Source organism: Teleopsis dalmanni, chromosome 1 (genome assembly GCF_002237135.1).
Source record: "Teleopsis dalmanni isolate 2A chromosome 1, ASM223713v2, whole genome shotgun sequence".
NCBI classification, from domain to species: Eukaryota; Metazoa; Arthropoda; class Insecta; order Diptera; family Diopsidae; genus Teleopsis; species Teleopsis dalmanni.
The window spans coordinates 193,096,848-193,114,579 of NC_051846.1; the positions used below are offsets into that span (position 1 = coordinate 193,096,848).

At 30.1% G+C, this 17,732-nt stretch overlaps 1 protein-coding gene and 2 non-coding genes across 3 annotated transcripts in view; 1 reads left to right on the plus strand and 2 right to left on the minus strand.

Annotated features, from left to right (window-relative positions):
• The window catches only part of LOC119670980 (rho guanine nucleotide exchange factor 10-like), a 391,460-nt gene that overhangs the window by 269,757 nt on the left and 103,971 nt on the right, over positions 1-17,732 (plus strand). The gene's annotated exons all lie outside the window — the stretch shown is intronic.
• Positions 16,555-16,693, minus strand: LOC119673568. The gene has a single exon (XR_005252086.1). It is a non-coding gene; the product is annotated as a U4 spliceosomal RNA (small nuclear RNA).
• Positions 16,952-17,091, minus strand: LOC119673559. Its single transcript, XR_005252077.1, has one exon. It is a non-coding gene; the product is annotated as a U4 spliceosomal RNA (small nuclear RNA).

Genomic DNA, 17,732 nt, shown 5'->3' on the forward strand with positions numbered 1-17,732 from the left:
CAGTTTACTTTTAATTTTTTTTTACGATATCAAAATTGATCTACCTTTTATAACTAGGAAAGAGAACTTTCCAAACTTAAAGTAAAAGGTATAGAAATGTGTTATTTACTAAAAACTTTGATTGTTAAAATTTTGATTGAGGCTGTACGTGACAAGGCTTTTTCGAGTTTAGAAGAGTAAACAATTAATGGAGGGACTGAATGACTATTGTCATTCAGTCAGCTCGAGTGTTTATCGATATCAGGTCGACTGCTAATGTTACAATGTTACAATACTTCAGATTTACCATTAGAAGTCTTCTTAAAAATTTATATTAATTATTATAATTTGAAAGAAACGTTTCAAATATTTGAAGATACGTGCAATTTATTTGTAATATAGAATGGCAAAACGTTTTAAATAGAATTTTTACCTATATAAAGTTTATTCTTTATTACATGTCCCAAAAAAAAGCTGCTTAATGAAATGGATTTCTCAGAAATAAGAAAATTTGATTCAAGCAAAATAGAGAAAGAAGATAAAACTTTGTTATTAAAACAAAGATTACGAAAGTTGAGAACAATATTTCATCCATCCAAACATCTAAGCACAACAGCACACATAATTCTTATGTTTCCTTAATGAACACAGAGTTTAGTGTAAAATTGCGTTTATTACGAGTATATAATAAAAACAACAAAAACAACAAAATAAATGAAACACAATTAAGCCAACGCAGGACTACGTTCCATCCTAGTTCTTTTTCAGTTTATTATTGAATTGGCAGACATGGCGTACTTGGCAACATGGCAATATGATTGCCAATTCCATGTGGCAACTTGGCCTGAATTACTGAGCGGTGGTATTGCTTACTTGGCCTGTGTGTATTGCACAAGCGTAACTTAATAGTCGAACGGATGGATAGACGGATGAATGGATGGATTAGTGGTCAATAACGATAATTGAATATTCGATATAAAATTACTTATTTAGACACGAGTCGAAATATAGAAAAAAAATCCATGTATATATATATAAAAGGAATTATAAGTATAAAAGCAATCAAGGATATTCCTTTACATTTTCTCAGTAAATTAGATTAAGTTTCTAAACAAAACAAAAACGTAAGTTGCAAACAAAGTAATTTCTGCAATCATAATAAAAATGAAAAAATTCTAGGGACATTCATGCAAGGAACATTCATGGACATTGCGTGCAAGTCTAATGTTTAATGATTTAGAATAAATTGTATACTTAATAAATTAAATTCGTTCAAATAGTAAAAGATAAATTATATGTTCAATAAATTAAAGATATTTTCAAGCATAGTAAAAAAATATAATAATTTATTATAAAAATTTTTGAATTAGTGCATATTTAATAAAAATATGGGATTCAGCTTGAATGTTAAAATTATAATAGGGGTATTCACGAACCCGAGTAACGAGCTTTGTGACTGAGTAATGTAGTAATAGTGGAAAGCAGTTACAATAAAATAAGACAGGAAGTTGTTTGACGGATATCATTAAAATAATTATAATTTTAGAATATACCTCCAAAAGCGGTAATATTCTCTTTGTTGTTGTATTTATATATTAAAACTTAAATCTCTTAGCTCTAGATATTTATATATGGTCTATATGGGAGACCCATTTAATTAATTAATTTATTTAAAAATTAAAATAATCTAAATAAAATTTAAATTTAGATATTTTCTATATAGAAGGTGTAAAAAAAAATAACGATAATTTTGAAATTAAGTCCTTTTTATGTAATGGTTGCAGTGCTAGTAACGGTTAGTTTAACTGATAGTCTGTTGTAATGATTGTAGTGTAAAGTTTATAATTATTTATGATGAAAAATAAATCATTTCAATGATAGTTTCTTCAAAAGCCAAGGGCGAAAAACAAATCGGTCAGGATTGGTCCTATAAAATTTTTTACATCGACATTTCTTTTACTGAAATGAAATAGTTCATTACAGTTTTCGACCGACTGATTACATTTTGCGTATGTAATCACATTGTTATCGTAATCCCGTAAAAATAATTAACTTTGTTTAGCAATTGAAGAATTTTGCTTATACCACAGCTTGTAGCGAAATATAACAATACCGTAGTGTCTCGATCATCTTATTCTCCAGACATGGTACCCGTAACTTTTTTCTATTTGCCAAATTTAAAAAGATACTTAAAGTTTTTCAGCAATAGATCAGATAAAGGCAAAACCTTAGATCCACTACAACATCAGAACTAAAAATAAGTTTGAAAGTGAGATTTCCTAAATCAAAAATTATGATAACAGGTGTACATTATCAAAGATGAACTACTTTGGTAAGAATGGAATAAGTATTGAAGATTACACACTTTTAGAAGAAATCAAGATTCTTATTTTTTAATCACACCTCCTATAGTTTATACTGCAAAAGAAACTCTTATGTTGTACTATACATATAATATTTCATTTCATCGGTTTTGGATAAGGATAAGGTTGACTTGAGGTTTGAGCTATGAAAATATTTTTTTTGAATAAAAGTGATAAGTAATAAAAAATATATATAAAACTTTGCAAATGAAGCGACTAAGGAAATGATTATCGGTTTTTGTGTGTGTATGTTGCTGTCTAATTAAGCGTGATTGGCTTTGATAATATATATTGAAGCGAACTATTTGATTAAGACATAATATATAAAGTTGTTACTAAAAACTTTTGCAATAATTTGCATGCAAAATAAAAACTTAAGAGACAATGTTTTGAAAATACTTCTAACGCGTTACTAATACAAAATTTTTTTTTTCTAATTGGGTTTTTAAGATAATATATTCGTAAATCGCTATGATTAAATTTTTAATGAATTCTAATTTAGTTTTATGTTTAACTATATAGATTTTTGTCGATCCAGTTAGATGCAAAACCTCGCAGCAAATTGTAATCATTTGATTCTGCTCATTGCCATTCCTTTTATTATGTTGCAAATCTTGTTTAATCGTGTCAATTCCACATCAATATGAATCTTCCAAGTATGTATTGGGCATTCTCCTTCTCTACTACTTCGACAATAAATAATAAAATTTAATTTAATTAACTCACTTTTTGTTAAAAAAGATAGCTTCGGTTTTAAGTTAAAATATACGATACATTTGAATATTAGGATTAAAACTAATTTTATCATAAATTTAAATTCTGATTAAAATCAGTCTTATCTATAGATTAAGAGGTTGGCTGAAATAAATATAACTACATAAATATTTCACGAAGTACTACTCTCATAAATACTCTAGCACAAGTGCAAAATCATATTATAGATTACCTAAGCAAAGCTAAGATAAGAAGCTGTAAATAGCAAAAAAATTATTTCTACATTAAATTTATTTTATGTAAATATTTTTGAAGTTTAAAAAAATCCGTCATTCAACATTTTCAAAAAATTGTCTCTTCACAGTTTTTTTTAATGCAAAAAAAACTAATCAAAAAACTGTGATAAATTTTTGTCATGCCCAAATCTGTACTTACATTGACTAGACGTTGCAGGGTTGCCACATATGAATTTTCACTATGTACAATGGCGGCCACAATATGGCGTCTTTTCAGTTGCTGCTGTGAAAGACCTGGTGGCGCTGGTGGTAGTGTAGGTGTAATCAGTCGTGTATGTGCTGTGCGTGCAGTGCCATTTGCGCGACTTCCAGGCGGTATCATTAAATCAACATCAAAACGTAATGTGGATGCTGATAATGATATAGTGTCATCATCTTCATTCTATTAAGAGAAAACAATGAAAATGTTAAGAATCTATAGGAATCAATAACTAGAGTATTTAACTTACTTCTGGTACACCAGGCATTTTATATGGATTTGTTGAATTATAATTCGACATTTTCTGCGGTGAAGCATGTTGTTCATTACAAGCTGCCGCATCTGGTATATCAATACTGGACGATGATGACTGGCGACCATCACGACCACCAACATCATATTGATGTGATGAGCCACGTCTGATTGACCACCAACGCGATAAACGCCCACCAGGTGATTCACCTGGTGTTGTTATATCCTCACGCGGTGGCTGATGTGCTGTTGGCATTGTACAGGCACTTGCCCTTCTTGTCAATGTACCGTTGCTATCAGCGACACCGTTCAACGAATTGGCTGTATAGTTCGCTGAATTGTTGTTGGCTGCGTTTCCAGCGTTGGAAGAGCTCGAGCGCCATTTGTCGAAGGACAGATGCTGTTTGGCTCTATTGAAGGTGGAACGCAATTGAGAATTGCGTTGATTTGGTGCGCTTAAAGAAGTCACGTTGCGTTCGTCTTCAGTTACCGCTGCCTCCTCGTCGGAGGTATTGGCAACTGTGGCTGTTGTAGCTGTAGAGTTAAATGTGGAACTTAAGTCCTGTTCTGACTGGTCTGAGCACCAGCTATTTTCGGAGTGCAGTGTACGTGTTGAGTTGTTGTGTTCGAGACGTTTTTTTGTTGCACTATTTGTTGTTGCTGATGTGGTTGTGATAACACCACCAACGGCCGCTGAGCCGCCGTTGGTGCTAAAACTTCCGCCGGCAATTGTGCTGCCGGTAACGGCTATGGTGGCCGTATGTTCCGCTTCGTGTACTTTACCAATGCCCGCACTAGACGGGCTTCCACAACTTTTACTGTGCTGGTGGTGGTGATGATGATGGTGCTGATGTTGAAGTGTATTAACTGATGCTATGGTACTAGCGTTGGGTATTATCAGCGGATGTAAGCCGTTATAAGCAGTTCGTGAATTTTTCAATGGATCCGTGTGTAATAAAGCGGTAGCGCTATGTAATTGAGCCGTTGTTGTAGTCGTGTTGCTGTTGTTATTAGAACTCAAATGTACGGGTGCGGGTATTGGCTCGTCCCAGGATCCAGAATTCAACTTGGGTTCATCTAAAATTGAAAGAACGCAAAAAAAAAATTGTTAAAAATGTATATATTGATAAAGAGACGGTAAATTTATAATGTGGCAACACTGTTCTATAAATAAAAGTAATTTTTAACACCGTTTGGTGTCATGTTATGTGGTGAAAAATGTTTACACTTAACTTCTGCCCAAAAGGCAAAAAATCACCTAACCAAGGCGAATAGCATGACATGGTGCTTAACAATACAGAATACGAGTACCCTGAGATGGATGACAACAGAACCAATTGTTGACCAATGCCTGACAGCAAAATACAAATCAGAAGACAAGTAAATGCGCAGCTTATCACTGCCACAAACACATTAAAGACGTTAATGCCGACGTTTATCTTAAGCTGTTTCGTTTCGAAACGCTATTAAGGCCCATTAAAACGAATCGAGTAATCTTGTGGTTGTCGCAAGCGCAAAATGACAAAATAAAATTGAAATTAAAAGCAGAGAACGGAAAATAAATAATGTGAAAGAATAAGAAATTTTGCAAATTATAAACTGACATAAGAAAAAAAACTACAAATATTGGCATAGTAGAAACTGCAAATGTTCTTGAGGTATCAAACACCTACTCTGACTAGTAGCTAACGAGTGTTTTGTATGGAGCATTTCAAAGTCCAGAGTACCAAGTAGCTTTAATAAACAATAAAAAATAAAAAAAAAATATGTTTGATATAAAACAGTAATTGCAATGTAATTGTGGGCTACGTTGCGAATCATGAGTTGCCAATTTTGTTATTCAGAGCAATGATCTAATCATCAACAAGACAAAAGTAGACAATTCATGGCGGAATACGTTTCGGTTTTTAATCGAATTCAAATACTCAATGAAGTGGGCAGATTGAAACTGGCCGGTCTTAAACCTGCCACCGATGTTGAAAGCCTAACAATGGTGTTCTAATTGGCACAATCAAGGTTTAACCAACGCTGGTTTGCGTAACATTTAATACACAAATTCGAGTACTGTTCCAGTAGCTACTTAGCAGTAGTTCTTGTAGAGGTGTTGTACTCGTAGTAATATTTGATTGGAAATTCAAGGCATAGAATTTTAATTTAAAAAAAAATTATATTCTAAATATAGGGTGTTTTTTTAAAATGGGTTGAATTTAAAATTGAAAGACAATAAACATAATATTAATATATCATTTTAAAACTTTGGTGCTCCAATTTTCTATAGCTTTTTCGATTGTCTTACAGCATTATATGTATGTCTCACAAGATTCATTGATGAATATATTGCATACCAATTTTCTGAACTTTTAAAGAAGGCCGACCTAACTATGTAACCAGTATAAATAGTAAAAGCAGAGGTGCTTTCAGAAGTACAGAAATGAATAAGAGAAGCCAATGTGTAGCACATATAATTTTTTTTTAAAATTCAAAATATTTATAAAAATCTTTTAGAAAGAATAATGTTTTATTTTTATTCTGTGTTTTTAAAGATAATACATTTTACATATAGACATTCATAGATCCATAGTCCATATCATAGATTCATAGATAAATATATTTATATATTTCATAACTTTTACTTCTTTAGTCTTTTTGGTATCTTGATTTTTATTTTCGAGTATTTCCGACCGTCTAGAGGTACTCTTCTATTCGAACCTTTATTTTTATATATTAATAATATATTAAAAAATTTTTACCGATATTTTGTTTCATTTCTATTCAGTGTTTTTAGTGATAACATATTTTTAATAGTTATTGTTTCTTCCTTTCTATTTCTTCACATCTTTTGATGCTATAAGTTGGCGTTCCGACTGTTGTTTTTTCTTTAAAAAATATTTGTAATTAACTGCACACTGACTACATACGTGAGTAAAACGAATTTAATTGGGTAGTAAATTAATTTAGTAAACGATGTTGTAGATCAGGGCTGTCCATACTAGATGCGATCGCGGGTTAATACAAATTGCTATTGAAGGGCCACAGAAACAAAGAAACATGTCGGGGGTCAAACAAACATTAGCCGCTAGCCGCATGTGACCCATACGGCGTGCGTTGGACAGCCCTGTTTTAGATTATATATCCGAAGTACTAATATATTTTGGATTCTTCGCATATAATTCAGTTGTACTATAAATGTAAATATCACAGTATACAAGTACACTTATTAACAATGTTACCTACAATTATATTCTAGATCTTGCGATGTATCATTGTACCTTCAATAAGGACCAATATAGTGTGAGTACGAGTATTTCAAAAAATATCAAAAAAGTTATAGAACTTTTAAACTGGTTAAGTGCAACAAAAACAAAAAAAAAATATTATTTGATTTATTTTTTATAACGTATTTTAAACTTGTTCAATGTCTTGAGAAAATACTCGCTGAAGCTTACGTCATGTAATTTAACAAACAAATTTTACTACCAGAAATGACAAGTTCAACAAAATGAAAAAATGCTTTAAAATCCATAAAATGGCAAAACAATTGGTAAGAATTAAAAATAAAATTAATTATTGTGTATAAAGTATTTCATGTTTAAAGTGAACTTTGAGACCAACTGATAATGTGATTAGTAAGCGTGAAGCTATGATCAGCATGAAATATGGCTTTAACGAGTAACTACCGTAAAAACGTAATCCTCAAAATATCTACGAAAACTTAAAGCCATAAAAATTCAAAATTTTTCTATATGAATAAAATAGATTTCCAAAAATTTTTTAATAATTTAAAGAAAGAGCGTTACAAATTTATTTTATGCTTAATTATTTAGCAATAAAATTAAATTAAAATTAAATTCAATTGATAAATAAACAGTTTTGTCTTGGCAGATACGTCTGAGTATATATTACAATAACACGAAAATATATAAATAAATAACAAAACGTGTTACAGTTTAACAGAAATAACTTCCTGTTTGCATACTGTGCCAATTTAAGAATTTCCTGTTTTTTATCCGGTCCCAGTACTAGTACCAGTAACAGTACTAGCAGTACTGAATGCCACTCGTACACTCGTACCTACTAAAATCCGTTTCATTCATCGAAAAGCCCTTTCAGTGCCACGACAAGAATGCGTAGAACAGAACAAATGTTACAATTCAACGCCTACGTGAGACACAAGATACATTTGTAATGCAACCAAACAATGGCATTACGTTGCAATGCATTTTAAAGTGGATTTGGAGCGCCAGTAACAAGACAAGATGCAAATGTACAGCATGGAGTGGAGTATAGCTGCATGTGGGCTCGTCCTTTTCGATTTAACGTGGCTAAATTTATGCTATGCAAATGTGCTAAACTGCGACCTTTACAGTGTTCCAATGCAAACAAAAACCAGTGTTTCTAGTATTTGAAGTGCAGCGGATCCCATTACGGGACTCTTCTGGCAGAATTTTCACATTGTTGCTGTCGTAAAACAAGGAAATGAGCAAATAATTTCGCTTTTTTGTCGCTGTGCTTTATTATAACAGACCAAGTTCTTCAAGTACTAGAAGTTACGACCTATATTTATTTATTTATTGTAATTTATTGTTGCTCTACTCTATTTTGTTCTGTAACTTGTAAGCAACCTACAGTTGTTAACCATTTTGCTTCTTCAGTACGTAATAACAAGTAGTTAGGATTTAATGCGGATTATTTTCTTTTTTTGTGATGAAATGGAATTTGTTGTTGTATACACGCTTGAGAAAGATACAATTTAAAATTACTTCCTACTGACTTATAACTTGTAGTAGATATTTTTTCTTAAAAACGTCTGACATATCAGACATCATCTATTAAAAGTTATTTGTGTAAGCGTGTATATTATACAATCAGACGTTAGGAGTGAACATTTCTGTAGAAATCTATTTGGAATCAATTCATCTTTTTAGTTTTAAATGAACTTTAAGATGCTTTTCACAAAAACAGAAACAAATGAGCATTTTTGATTTCTCTAAACCTAATCACTCATGTATTTGCATACTTGTTCTACGTATCTGTCATTTGTTATTCCCTTCTGTATGGTAGGGAAGTCGCTTTTGTTTTCTATATCTGCACAATTCGTATCGTTTGTTTGGCATCCGAAACTGACATGATTAATCGATTTTGTTCCTTTTTTCGCAACGCCTGATTTGATCTTATTTAATTTGTTTACATGTTTGTAAAGATACAGAGATACAAGTCCAAAATCCTAACAAAAAATTATGTGCGCAGAAAATAAAAGAGATTTTTATGTTAAAATTTATTTTTATTATAGCAAGCAAAAAAATTTGTATTTTTGGCATATTAATTTAGGCCAATGGTTGATAAATGTGTGTCATATGTCTTTAAGGATTTAATTCAGTCAGAATATGTTAAAGAAAATTAAATTTAAAAAAGAAGTTTAATATGATTTTCTTTAAACAAGGACTTATTGGTAATAGAATTAGTGCGAATATGGTTTAAAAAAAATTTGAAGTACTAATTGTTTTCATTATTGAAAATAAAACCCTAAATGAATTTGAATTTATTAAGTTAGACGCTTTTATAGTTCTTTTTCGAATAATATTGATATCCAGTTAAAAGTTCTTTATATCCTAAATATAGATCCTATGACAAGCTCCATATACTTGACTGTAACAATCAGTTGACCTTAATATGAATTCCGCGACATGTTGAAATCGAAAACAATAAAGTGGCAGACAAACTTGCAAGAAGAGGCGCGGCTTCAATAGGAGTTTCTGCGGTCTAGGCAAAGAAACCCTATCCCTAGCAGAGGAAAAGGAAAGAGAACTCTGTCGGGAAGGGCGATCAAGATTATTGCAATTTAAAATACTTTTAGGAAATTGAACCTAAAACGCTTCTATAGAACAAACAAAGAATAACTTAAGAATAACGGCATTACTAACCGGTCACTGTAGATTGAATAATTACTTAACAAAGTCAGCAATCGGATCCACACTTAGATTATAGATACTGTAGATAAGAGAGAGAAATCACAAACCATGTGCTGGTGGATAGTCCATCACTGATGCACAAGCGAAAGAAAAACATAGGAGGGTATAAAACATAAGGATTCAAGACTAGGAAAGATGGACTCTATACTGCTTTTCCTTAAGGAAATTGAATTTGGTGAAACACTCTAATCCGACTAAGGGTCACAATAAATCTTTTAGATCGCAGTGTACTATATTTTTTTCTAATAATAATTATAAATAAAGATTCTGATATCTTATTATATTAGATTGTATAAATATGCTTTATATTATATACATCAATACCATAGTACTCAATTTTAAATGAATATTATACGCAATTGTTGACTTCAATATATTTTAAAATATTAAATATTTTTGAACACCTCGCTTTAATAGTTCAGTAATATAAGAATTTTTTATATTTATTAAAAATTTTTAAAGCTATAAAACTCTTATGGAAAATAGTCATTATTTTCCTTTGTGAAAATTCTTCATGCTTTAGTTTGTTTTTCACGCTGACTTGAAATAAGTATCTTCTGCATGTTATGTGCAAAATATTCTATTATTTGCGAATATTTCTTAAATAATAAAAAAATAAGATGCAAAATTTTTTATATATTTCAAAAGAAAAAATGAGTAAACTTTTTAAGTATCCATGAATGCCAGCTCCTTTTTTATAGTTATAATAGAACGGAAGCGTAAATGAAAATTTCTTAAATGTCAAACTAACTTTATCAAGCAAAAGATAAATCATAAAAAATAATAAAAATAAAATAGATATGTTTAAAAAAATCAAATAAAGCATATCTTTCATTTGCAGTTCAGCACCTTAAGTGTAGACTTAAAAAAAAATATTGGCAAAAATATTTGTTGTTAAATTGAAAAATAAAGTCTAAACACTTAAATTTGCTCAACTTTGCCTTTTGCTAAGTTTTCTTCATGTTGACCACAAAATGGCTTTGATTAATTGTTAATTTGACCAACAAAAGTGGGCGTAAATGCACAAGAGAAGTAGGCGTTTAATTTAGTGAAAAATCTATAAAGAAACTTAAGAGCATTGTTTGCGGCATTTAAAGCTGAAGTCGGTCGTTGTGTATCTGGATCAAAAAGGATTATGGCTATAACCAAGCACCTATGAGTCAGGCAATGGCGGCTTAGTTGAAAGGAAGCTGCACGCTACCAGAAATATTTTCATACAACATTTTCATTGTTTTTTTTGTTTTGGTTTTAGTAGACTTATGTGTTAATGGCAAACGCTTAAAGGGATTTACTTTATAAGAAGCTTTATTTTACACTTATAAGCCAATTAAATATATGATATATAAGTGCACGAATTGAATTAATTGAAATAAATTAATTTTAGCAAAATTGCGTGCTTTATCAACATTAAAGCAATAATGAGCACTTGGTGTCAGATATCAATAACCGATGTGTTAAAATTGTATATCATATATTGACGGTCATTACTTTCGCCATATAAGCAAATATTTTTCTGTTTACCATTAAGTTTTATTTTACATTTTAATACACATTTTTTGCTGTTTTGTATTCTTGTTAACTTAATTATCTTCAGTAATTAATACCAGAACTGTGTTGCTGTACATGTCAACACATCGAACTGCTGTTTTTGTACTGATAACACACAACTTACAACTGTTAGCGCAAACTTAAGCTATAAATTTTAATTAACTGCAGTCATGGATCAGCTTACACTCTGATTTAATTAACGCAGGCAAGTTGCGTCGCCTCAGCATTCTGGGCACTAACAGTGCAAAATTGAAATTTACAGAATATCGCTTCAAATTCAATTCCAGTGATTGGATTTTACATGAATTTTAATTACTTCGAGTGGTAGGAATGGGCATAATTGAATTTATCTTTGAGTGTCAAAAGCTGTCTTTGTGAGCATCAAATGCGGGTACAGTTATAAATATTATATCTCAACATCACTTTAAACTAAATACGCAAAACCTTAAAAGTTATTAAAAAATACCAAATATTAATGGTAGTTCTATCACTTTCCATCACATCAATCAATTTCTATGTCTTTGTTCGAGGCTATACACGAAGCGGTTCCATTATCTAGGAGACCATTTCTTCACTGTCTAAGCAGAGTTGGCGCAAGTTAATTAATCACATTCTCTTAATTTCATCTGGAATTTCAAATGATTTAACAAGGATAACATTTAGAACCATATTGGAGATAATGGTTAGTATGACTTGTTTCCTACTCCTGACTTAGAGAGCATGACAAAGAGCAGTAGTTGCTTTCGAGTACAAGTGTTGATCAACACATTCTGCTCAAACTTAATCTTACTCCATGGATTTTCCATTAATGGGGAATGAATATTCAAAAAATGCGTCACAAATCCTTTTATTTGTGAATTTAAAAAGAGCATTAAATATATTAACTTCTAAGTGGGTTGTGTATTAACTTTTATATATATATATATATATGATTATAATATATCATATGATTACGTTAAAAAGTATTTTAAATGACAACTAAACCATAGAGCTTAGTCATTAAGTTTAGCCATTAAGCGGCTTCATATTTATAAAATACTAGACTCTTAAGCGGTTAAAGAATACAAAGTACTAAATGATAAAGTTAAAACTACTATTCGGATTGCACTGGAACTAAAAAATGATACACAAAAATGTTTTAAGAATTTGCACTGCCACAAAAAAAAAGACGAAGATATAAAAGTTTTAGACGTGGTTCAAAGCTTCATCTGCTAATAGGTCTACGTGTAGCTTACTATTAGCCAGAGTAAACCTACGTAAAGATCTTACTTCATCTATGAACGCAAGAAACTAATAGATCTATATCTTATTTAAAGTCAGCTGGAGTAACATAACCTAATCAAATATTATTTGAAAAAAAATAACTTTATAATAAATAAAACTGATGCTGTTAACTGGCATTGCGTCAGTTTTCTATACAACATTTTTGGTATTGTTAGTTAGCTTTTCCAGTGCTAGTTTCTTTTTTGTTTTGCAACATTTTTCGTGCTTTTTTAAGTGCTGTTAATTGACACTTACTCGTTTTTGGCATTGTTTTTGTTTTAGTATTTTTGGTAAACCAAGTAATCTTCAGTAAACTTTGGTTTGTATATATGTAATCTTTTCTTTACTCCATTTTCTTTACGTTGTGAAAATTGTTTTCATTTACGATTTTAAAATTTATTTTTTTGTTTACTCGGTATTCTTACCAAGTTCATTAAAGATTTGATTGAATTTTATTAATTCATACATTAAACTGAGTTTGAGCATTCAAGGCATTTTAATTAACTATTTTTCGATTTAAGATATATCCTTACTATGACGCAATCATTCGATATAATATAGTGTATGCTTTATATAATATCTCATTATATTTGTTATTAAGCTTTGTTAGATCAAGGTAGTTGCCAATATTTTTTGTGTATTGGTAACTCTGCTTGCTTGGTTACTTTTCTGCCGTCAGAGTTGAGTACTATATAGTTTTGATTGAATATTTATTTTACGAAGTAGAATTTTTTTTAATTTAATTTTTATTTCGCAAAAAATATTTTATTTTACTTATATATTTTAATTAACTTCATTCGATTTTATAATATTTTTCTTATAATTAATTCAGTATTATTTTATTATTTTTTAAAATTATTTTCCTAGTGCATTTTGTATGAGCTTAACTTACTGAACACCCACATCCAAAAATGGAAGATGGCACTAAAATAAATTTTAAAAATACTTGAAATCAATTGCGAAACACTTCAAAGAGTTGGTAGATAAATGAAGTAGAAAACCGAAATTGTAATTTTATTCCCTTGTCAGTTTTAATTAGTCTTTCTATGACTGATGATACTTGCTGCAGGCCTACTACGTCTGTCAGTAGTTGGCAGAAGAACAAAAGTAATTAACAAGTATTCAAACTGGCTTATACTCGCATCTCATTTGTCTTTGTTTCGGCAATGAAAAAAAAATATCAATGATTTAAAACTTAATATTAGCATCCTAATTACATTGTTACCCACAACAAAATTAGCAAACATTAGCATATTCTTCTTATTTAACGAAAAGAATAAAAAAACAAAATAACAGATAAACGAGAGATTGTTGTTGTTGGTGGTGATTTTGCCATTATTGCTGATGCTGCTAATACAATAGTTGCCGATATTGCCGCTGCTGCTGATGCTGCTGCAATAAGTTAATGATACTCATTAATCTTACCACACAATTGCCAATCGAATTTACGTTTCCAGCCTGGACGAATCAAAAAAGAAAAATATTGGCAAAAAAGCAGAAGGTTGTTAGCTGAAGCAAAGGCTGCAGATACTTTTGGAGCTCTTGACAAAATGGTTCTTAACAATACTCAACGCTGAGTAGTGAGTCATGCCAAATGAAAAACAATTTATTTCACAAAATTTTGTGTATCTCACTTACAAAGTTGCTGTCGGTTTGTCTGTCTGTCTGTCTGTATGTTTATATGTCTATCTGTCTGTCAGTTGCTGAGTTGTAAATTTAGTTGTGGCAGGCTGATGTGGTTGCCATTGTAGCTGATTTGGTTGAATCTTTATTATTATTAATGTACCACTATTTTGTATGCAATCATATGCATACTGATTAAGATACAAAAGTAATTTATGCATTAAAAATATTTCTGCTGTTGCATGCCACTCTACCACCGAGTCAAGAGAGAGAGCAAATAATGCATTTTCTTTTTTTTTATAATTTTTTTTGGGACTGCATGGCGTATGATTAATGGAAATTGCATGTTTCAAAAATTACATAATTTACGCAACTTATTAAAAAGTTGCGAATTTTTTTGTTGTTAATTTTAATGCAAACGTAAAATTTTCAGTAAAGATAAAACTTTTTAAGCAATTAATTTTATTTAAATTTTTTAGATTTTTTTTTTTCGCTAGAACTTTATTTGCTTGCCATCACAATACTTTTTGGCGAAAAATTATGGTAGCATTTTTAATGTGCAAAAGTGCAATGGTAAAAGTTTACGCTAACAGTTTAATAAACTTTAATGGTACATAAATTTAACTTAATCTGCTCTTCTTACTGTTGGGAAAAAACAGGAAAAATTGTTGCTGAAAAATTTTATAAAAGAATTTTTTGGAGCTTGAAAATGTCGTTTTACGCAAACTTAACGCAGGAAATCGCTGAATATACGCCATCGCCATTTGTGATAATGGTTGAATTTATTATGCCGTGCTCGGTTGGCTTTATATTGCCAGGCTCATATATGAAATATTTACATATTAAACTTAAATTCCTTAAGGAAATATTTAACTTTTATGGAAAACATAAACTCACAGAGCAAAAATATAAATAGCGTTATGGATTTGCTTATATCCCATATAAACGTTTATTTATTCATGTATATACATATATACATATATATGTAGCATAAAGTTTGTAATATACCTAATACATGACATATCATCCTCTATAAAGACAATTACAGATATGTCCTTCTGCTGTCTTTTGCTTTGACAGCGCTTGTCACCTTGAAAAGGGAAATCTAAACAGAGAAATTGAGGCTAATTAAGCTCAGAGCCATGCGACTAAAATAAAATTCAATAATGAAATAACTTTATGTTACAAAGGGAAAATTCTAATACGAGTAAATACCTTAAACCATTCCGAAAATGTAAATGTAATTTTAATTATCTTTAGTAAAGGTGACGTCACTTGTTGCCATGTTATACCCGCTCTATTATTATTTTGAACGACTAAGTATCATATACATAAAAAGCTTTAATTCGTGATGTTGTTGTTTTATTAAATTTAATATGTCAATAATGTTAAATTTAATTTTTATAAAATTTGTAAAATTTATATTTACTGTACTATAATCTTCCTAAAAAAATAATGTTATTAAAGTCGATCCATTGGTATTAATGATGCCAATCCGTAGTGACCCACAGACCGGTATTTGCTAATCTTTTCTCAAACTTATTTTTGTTAATATTATCATTTCAGAAACTTTATAGCCTTGTCTTGACTGTTTCATACAGTAATTGAAATAACAAAAGTGTTTGCAAATAACAAAAGTGACTAAGTTTAGTACAAACAGGAAATAAAGCCACACAGTAGAAGTTTTGCGCGTATTTGTATATAAATTGAGTTTTTTAATATATCTCATTCCTGAAGCAGTTATAAAATTCAGATATTCAAATATTATATATATATAACAAATGTTTCTTTCATAATAGTCATCGTATATATTATAATGCCATATTAATGATGCTAACTACATAATAAATCTATTTATTTCTCCCCATATCTGTCGACGCCCAATAATATATATCAAAATAAATACTTGTTTAGCCACTAGCATTGGGTACATAATTTGTGTATATCCTAGCTAAATCGAATGTTAAAATACAGTGTATTAATCTTTGATAAAGGAAGCCATAATAGCTAATTGCATACTAATAGAAGAAAACTAATTTCATATGTTTCTTATAAACAATGAGTTTCGATGAGAAAAAGCACACACCATGTAGATCTAGATACGGCTACTCTACTAAATCAAATTCAACTTTTTTTTGAAACCTATCATCTATATAGAGAGATATCGCTTTATGTATACAAAAATATTGTTCTCTATTGAAAACAAAATTTTATATATTTTAAAAAAGAAATTTCTTTTTTCAAAAATTAATTTGTTTATAAAATTACGGTTATTGCAGTCTATAATATTATTTACAATAATGTTATTAACTTTTAATGCTACTAATATTGTGAATGTATACATTCTAACCCTTACGGGTTTCCAAAAATTGCTGTAGAGGATGTAATTAACGTCCCCACAACGGAGTATTGGTTTAAGTTTTCAACCAGCAATAATCGCACCTCAGTAGAACTTCATTGGTCACGATATCGCCACCGCGCAAAGCTAATTTGAACGCAGTTTTGTAATAGCATATATCGCAGAAACAAGTTTTAGTTAATGAGAATTACAATGCTTTTTCGTACTAAAAGTTACTCCCTCTTTACAAATTAATAAAATAATGTTCTTCTCTATTGAAAATTGAAGCTTTATATTTCAAATAAGAAAATTCTTTAGTTAAGAATCATTTCATTTATCTTATAAAATTTTCAACTACAATATTTATTAACTTTTAGTGCTAATATATTGTGAATGTATAAGTTCTAACCCTTACGGGTTTCCAAAAATTGCTGTAGAGAACGTAAAATACGTCCAATACAGCGGAGTATTGGTTAAAGTTTTCAACCAGCAATAATCGCACCTCAGTAAAACTTCATTGGTCACGATATCGCCTCTGCGCAAAGCTGATTTAAAGACAGTTTTGCAGTTGGATATAATACAAAAATACGTTTTAGTTAATGAGAATTACAATGCTTTTTGGTAAAAGTAACTTCCTCTTTATAAATTTATGAAATTTGAGCGTATTAAACATTTAGTTTGTACTGTTAATTATATTTTAGTTGGTGAATAGTTGGAAGTAGTAATGGTAGTAGTTTTTAGTTAAAAGGTCACATATATAAATAAATAGGTAGGAGCCAAATATCATATCTGTTTATCGCACCAAGTTTATTAATTATCAACATTTATAGTTTAAACGATTTATAGGATTTATTAGAAACATTTTGACAAATGTACTCTTTGTATCCCATGTATGTGAATAATGTAAAAATATTACAAATATTGAATTTATTGCCCTTTATCATTCTTGCAATATAAATATAAAAATTTTATTTTTATATAGATTTGCAAATGCCCTTAAATAAAATCAATTTTATTTTTATTCACATTTTTCGAATTGTGGAAATATTTTTCTTTATTAAAATAATTCTCCAAATGCCATTACCAGCAACACTTCGACTACACTTCGTATGCGATTTTATATTCACACAGCATTTTTCATAAATTTTGCAATAAAATACAAATTTACCTGGAAGAATAATATTTTAT